Consider the following 7,714-nt stretch of genomic DNA (forward strand, 5'->3'; position numbering starts at 1 on the left):
GTCAATGATGAGATGGCTGTATGTTTTGGGGTTTATTTCTGGAGTCTCTACTCTGTTTCTCATGTCTATTAAAATACACATACATTGTGGAGTGGCTAAATTGACCTAATTAACATATGTATTACCTCACATACTTACCTTTTTTGTGGTGAACACCTAAAATTTACTCTTTTTGAGGTTTTTGCCTTGGGGCACATGTGCTCTCTAGAGAGAGAGAGACAGAGACAGTGAGGGGGAAAGTGAGAAATCACTTCCCACCCCCAGGAGGGATGGCCATGCCACAATCCTTTCTCCATTCTCCTCCTGGAATCTTGGGCACGCATGCATACATGCCCAGTGTGAGTTTCAAGCCACTGGATCTGGGACTCAAACCATGGTGGGCCATGTGAAAGGCCAATGACATAACTGCTATGCCATCTGCTGGCCCTGCTTTCAGCGGTTTTTAAATATACAGCAGCTTATTATTAACTCTAGTCAACATGATGTACAATAGATAGATCTCTTGACTTATTACTCTTGTCTAACTGAATTTTTTTTTTCTTGCTGCTACAGGGCACATGTGTTTGACAGAGAGAGAAAGAGAGAGGGAAAGTGAGGGGCCACCCCTTAGAGGATATGGCCACACTGCAATCCCTTCTCCATTCTCCTCTAGGGATTTTTTGGGCATGCACACACATATCACCCATGTGATTTTCAAGCTGCTGGGTTCAGACTTGAACCACGCAATCAGCTATGTAATATCCAGCACTTTATCCTCCATGCTAAACTGACATTTTGTGTCTGTTGACCAACATCTCCTCAGTCTCACCTTTCCAGCCCCTGGTTACCACCATTCTCTCTGCTTCTATGAGTCTGACTTTTTAAAATTTTCTGTGTAAGTAAGATCATGGGGTATTTGTCTTTCTGTCCTTGCCTTATTTTATTTAACGTAGTTGTCTTACAGGCTCATGTGTGCTGTTGCAAATCACAGGATTTCTTTCTTTTAAAAGGCTGAGTAATATTCCATTATGTATATAAATACCACATTTTCTTTAGCTGATCAATCATTGAAGAACACTTAGTTTGATTCCATATTTTAGCTACAGTGAATTATGCTGAAATGAACAAGAAGAGCAAATATTTTTTCAACTTTCCAATTTAATTTCCTTTGGTTACATACCCAGTAGTGGGGTTGCTAGATCACATGATCCTTCCACTTTTTAATTTTTCAGGAATCTCTATGCTGTGTTTCATAAGGGCTATACCAATTTATACTCCCACTAAGAGTGTGCAAGTGTTTCTCTTCTTACACAATCTCACTGACAATCTCACTCACTTCTGTGTTTTTGATAATAGCCATTTTTAATAGGTACAAGGTAATATTTCATTGTGGTTTTTCTGATGAGTAAAGATGTTGAGCATTTTCTTGCATGCCTATGGGCAGTTTGTATGTCTTTTAAGAAATGTATATTCAGATTTCATGTTCATTTTTAAATTAGGTTATTTTTTTGAGTTGTTTGTGCCCCTTATATATTTTGGATATTAAACTATTGTCAGATACATGGTTTGCAAATGTTTTTCCCACCCCATAAATCATTTATTTACTCTGTTTGTTTCCTTTGCTACGTAAAAACTTTTTGGTTTGATGTAATCTGATTTGTCTATGTTCATTCTTGTTGCCTGTGTTTTTGAGTTAATATCCAAAACAATCATTGCTGAGATTTTAACTGTCAGGCTCTGGGGCACGTAGGTACACACGTCCAGAATGTTTCAGAGTGGGGATTTGGTCTACAGTCTGGCATGGGGGTTCTAGCTCCCTTAACCATTAGGCAATGTGGTCAGCCCAATTTCTGTTTTGTTTTCTTTTCAATATTTTGCTATTTCCTTATCTTTTGCTTATTTGTCTATAACTACATTTTATTTACTTATCTTTAAAATTTATTTTATTACTTTATTAAGGTAATTTTGAAATATACTTATATTATTATTATTATTTTTTTTTTGGAGAGATTTTCACTGTAGGGCGCGTGCGCTCGCCAGACAGACAGAGAAAGACATAGAGACAGAAAGCGAGAAATCACCCCCCAGGGGGGATGGTCACGCCGCAATCCCTTCTCCTCCATTCTCCTCTCGGGATCTTGGGCACGCACGCACACGCGCCCGGTGTGAGTTTTAAGCCACCGGGTCCGGGACATGAACCGCGGTCGACTACGTGGGAGTCCAGCGACATAGCCATTACGCTAACTGCTGGTTCCCTATATTATTTAAAATGTAACTGTTGGTTACTTTAAATTATTTAAAAATTAGTGTTCCTCCAATTTTCAAAAATCAAAATTTAAACCATAACTTTAAAATCCCCTACATACTTTGATGAAGTTATCATACTTTAATTCTCTTTATTTTTTACTTTCTCATCTTTGTTAATATAAATTTAGGTTTAGGACAAATATTATTGCTGCTGTTTTTTTATAAAGCATTTTTACTTCTATGGATACTTTTAACATTTTCTGTGTTTACATTTTTTCATTTATTATTTAATTTCATAATTAAAATATAATTATATTATTATAATGTGATATATTAAAGATATTCTTTCAGTCCTCATGGCTAATCATTTAAAGTATGATGGCTCCTTTTTTAAAAAAATATTTATTTATTTATTTTGTTTATTATTATTGTTAAATTTGCTATAGGGCCCATATGCTCACCACAGAGACAGTGAGAGAGAGAGAGAGAGAGAGGGAAAGTGAGAAAGCAAGCTGCCAGATCCAGGACTTGAACCACAGTTGGCCATGTGGGAGTCTAGCACTTTACCACCACACCACCTGCCGACCCCAATGACTCCATTTTTATATTGTTCATTTTAAATAATCTCATAGTTAGGAGGAGTATGCCTTTAAGCAATTTTTTTCTCCATCAAGAGTTTCAGTTAGAAAACATTTTTTTTTGAGAGAGAGTTTTGCTATAGGGCATGTGTGCTCGCTGAAGAGACAGAGACAGAGACAGAAAGCGAAAAATGACCGCCCAGGGGGTTGGCCATGCCACAATCCCTTTTCCTTCATTCTCCCCTGGGGGTTTTGGGCATGCACACACACTTGTCCAGCGTGTTTCAGGCCGTCGGGTCTGGGACTTGAACCACAGTCAACTACATGGGAGTCCATTATACTGGTCCTGGAAAAACATATTTTCTAAGCATTACATATCTGAAAATTATCTTCTGTTATTTTTGGCACATGAAAGACAACATGTCTGGGCATAGCATTCTGGGTAAAAAATGTTTTCTCAAAATTCACTGTAAAGTTATATGTAATCTAATGTAATATAAAGAAGATTATGATGATAATAAAAAAATTCTATAGATGTCAGAAATTAAAGGCCTATTTGATATTACTTATTGTTTTTTAACTTGCCAGAGGGCATGTGTACACTCACCAGAGGGAGAGAGAGAGAGAGTGTAAGAGAGAAAAAAAGTGGGAAAGCACCTCCCATGGGCATGATCATGCCACAATCCCTTCTCCTTTGAGAATTTTGGCCATGCGCGCACATTTGCCTGGAGTGTTTCTCAAGCTGTCCTGTCCAGAATTGAAATTGTGAAGTTGGCCATGTAGGATCCTGCTGACTTAACCATTACATCAAGGCCTGGCCACCATCTCTTTTATTTCTTCCTGGAAAACTCATACAGTTCCTAAGTCTACCATATCTATTATCTTCTCTTTAATCAGTTTCATCTTTGTTATTTTCCTACTACTAGAAAAGTTTCTCAGGTTGAACTCCTACTTAAATGACTTGATTATCTGCAGTGTCATTTCTATTCCACGTGGCTTAAAATGCAGATTTTAATTCTATGATCATTGTACTTTTGTTTGACTTTAATCCTTTCTACCTCACACATTTTTGTGTTCATATCATCATGCCGTCTTTTTCTCATGACCTATCTATTCTCTTGTTATGGATATCTGCTCCTATTTCATAGAAGTCATTATTTCTTTTTTTAAAAAAGTTCCTATTTATATTTTCTTCTATGAGTGGGGGTTGGTGGGAGACAAAGAGAAGAGTGATAAAGAGATAGGTACTGCCAACAGGGCCTTCACGCCATGACCTATCCCCAGCTACAGGCAGTTCTGGATCATGGGCAAGTATGTGCCCAGTGTGCTCAAGGAGGTCTCTGTATACAAACCAAGAACCTTCTATGTGGATCAGCCTCGTAGAGAATCACATTAATGCTGTGTCACCATCAATCCCCGGAAGGCCACTATTTCTTGCATTCTACTGGCGATTGAATGCATTTTCTGAAATATTCTGTAATTCCTATGGTAAACAATTTTCAGAAGTCTATGTTGGCTCTGAGTCTTTAAGATAATGGTTTCCATCTCTATTTTTATTTCATTTACTAAAATGCATTTGGTAGTCATTCTTCTTAACAAAGGAGATCTATCCTGATGTTGCGTTTATATCAGTTTCTATGTCCTTTTCCCTTTATAGAGCTTTCAACACATCTGTAGGATAAGTTGCTGTCCAGAGTTACTAGCTTAATTTCTAGTGTTTGACTTGCTTTTTTTCACCATTAGCTCTTGTCCCTTCCTTCTGACCATGAAAGCTATACTATTCAGTAGATATTCATTCTATGATGTGTATACGGTACCTTCAGTATACACACACACACACACACACATATATATACACACACACACACACACATATATATACACACACACACACACACATATATATACACACACACACACACACATATATATACACACACACACACACACATATATATACACACACACACACACACATATATATACACACACACACACACACATATATATACACACACACACACACACATATATATACACACACACACACACACATATATATACACACACACACACACACATATATATACACACACACACACTGATTTTTTGTTTTCCTCCCTTTATTTGGTGCTTTCTTCATAAGAAAACCTTCCTGATTACAATGAGGCATCTCTATTCTTTCTTTCTGACTAGTTCCTTTCTACAGACGCGCTCTATTTCCAAAGCTGCTGCTGAGGGATTAGATATGGAAGAAAAATAACACTTCAGCTTAAAAAAGAGCACTTATGTTAAAAGAATGGCTGTCTGTTTTAATGAGCCAGGTGGCAGACAGTGGGGAAGGTATAATGGGCCTCTCTAGCTTTAGACAGGTGGGCTTTTTCCAGGTCTCATGGCAAGCACAGGTGGGCCACTAATTGCTTTTAAAAATCCAGATCCATTGACCTTACAGTTAGTAGACTGTCAATCTTAATTTTTGGTGGCAACGTAAATGTTTGCCTTTGTGTGCCTGTGTGTGCATTTTAGTGGAAGAGGCTATATTAGGGTTGTTTGGCAGATGCCATTTTAAACTAAAACTCCTTGGGGCCTTTTTATTTAAAAACTTAATTACCAGGTTGTTTTTATCTACAGACTCATGTGACATGTGTGAGACATAAGTAAATGAAGAGCTAGAAGATACTCAGTGGAATAAAGAAATTGGGCTTTGTTTCTCACCTCTTTACTTCCCATTTTCTCTATCCCCTTGTGTCCTAGGACTTCTCTTTGTTTCTTTGTTTCTCTTTCTTCTCCAAGGTTGGATTTCTGGATTAAATGGTTATCTTATGTTCGATTTGTCTCATGCCTACTGAGCATAGGTATCATGTTCATTTCTTTGTCCTCTCCACCAACTCATCTTACTCACCAAGATCCCTCTAGGCCATGATGCTAAGGTCCTCGAGCCTTGCAGAAATGGTGCATGCTAGCAGGGACGGGCAGCTGGCGTAATGGCTATGTCGCTGGATTCCCATGTAGTTAACTGTGGTTTGAGTCCTGGACCCAGTGGCTTAAACTCAGGCCAGGTACATGTGTGTACGTGCCCAAGATCCCGAGAGGAGAATGAAGGAGAAGGGATTGTGACGTGGCCATCCCCCCAGGGGGGTGATTTCTCACTTTCTGTCTCTCTCTCTCTTGTCTTTTTGGCGAGCGCATATGCCCTACAGTGAAAACCTCTAAAGAAAAAAAAGAAAAAGAAATGGTATATGCTAGCATGGACTCACCGTTTCTTTCCATCTTTTACAGAGGAACAGTGTGTCAGCTTGCGCCTCATTTAGGAGTTACAGGTAACAGATGGAGGAATGGCTGCACAGCTCGCTAACAGCTTGCAGATTCAAGACTGACCCTGCTTTGACGCACAGGTACAGTATGTTTCATGGGCAGAGGATTTAGAACTGGGCATCCTGCCTATCCCACAGACATGAAATGCTTCTGTTAACAATTTCTAGTCTGGTGGCCTGACCCAAGCACTCACCTTGAGTGCGGCTGAGAGAGGAAGCCAAGGAATGGTTTCCACTTGTTGAGTATGAGATCAGAATGGATAACCAACACAGGTTTCATATTATTGTCTTATTGGTTAAGCTAATTAATTGTGGTAATTGTGCATGTCAAATGAATATGTAAAAAGATTTTTAAAACGACAAAACTTCGAAGCCTAGAAGTGAAGGTATAGGTCACCATTAAAATTCCTTTCATGATTCTGATGTTGAGGGTCTAAGTTATTGTCATATTTCAAATATGTTAAGGGTTTAATGTACTGGGGCCTATAGATAAATCCCATATTTAATCTCTCTTCTTTTACACTTCCATATTTTTTACAGCTGTTGCCAGCATGAATATCATTCTCTATAAAAGTGAAGTAATTTCAAGAAATATCATAAAGGCTGTATACTTCACTCATACTTTACCTTTTTATTGGGTTGTTTTGTGAAACCAGGTAAAAATGCACTTGGAAATTTCCTCTTTACCCTGAAGCAACGTGTGCACGTATTAGAATATTAAATAATCTTTTGCCTTCCATTGTCTTAAAAGATGGGATAAGAATAGTATATTTTAAGTATTTTAATATCATTACTTGAATAATACTTTTTTTTAAAAGAACCATTAATGAAAACATTGTGTACTATGTTTACATAGTGGTGAATATACAAATTGTATAGATACTGAGGTCGGTTGTCTAAATCATGCCAAATAGTTAGATTATGTCATTCATTTTTTAATGTGCAAGAGTCTTGCACATAGATATGTTAAATAATTATCTGATGAATGAATGAATGTTTGGTATGTTGCTGATAAAACTTAGATCGCCCCTGGCATCTGATACCATCTGATACTTGACGTTAGGTTACATGAGATTGAAAAGGTGAGAATGACCATATTTACAGTAGGAAGTAGGAGAATACGTTTAGATCATAAGAAGCGAGGAACTCAGGTTGTGCAATTTTTTCTGTGATTAAGATTTTCATGAAAGTCATAGCATTATGTAAGCTGGACAGGGAACCTGGTTCTTTGCTGATGCTGAGGCTCCTCTGTGCTTGGGTGGGAGGATGTTTTTGTCTCTAAGACAGGCACTCTGGGAGTGTGGGGCATGTGGTGCTTTCTGACTTTGTTATGATTCCCTTCTGTTCATGGGTCTAACCAAACAATCATGCTAGCATAGTTGATTGATTATTTAAAACTCTGTGTTACTTGCCTTAAGCAAAACAAAGGATTGGTTGATAAACATTTTACATTTTAATTTGGTTGCTCAGTAAGGTGCTATGAGTCACTGGAACCTAAACTAGTTGTTAGAAATTCCAAGGATCCAGAATACCTGTTTTCCCCTTTAAGCCCATAAGATATATGACCACTGAGAAGCCAGCAGCCGCGCGCGCGGC

This window comes from Tupaia chinensis, unplaced genomic scaffold (genome assembly GCF_000334495.1).
Source record: "Tupaia chinensis unplaced genomic scaffold, TupChi_1.0 Scaffold000314_1, whole genome shotgun sequence".
Classification (NCBI taxonomy): Eukaryota; Metazoa; Chordata; class Mammalia; order Scandentia; family Tupaiidae; genus Tupaia; species Tupaia belangeri.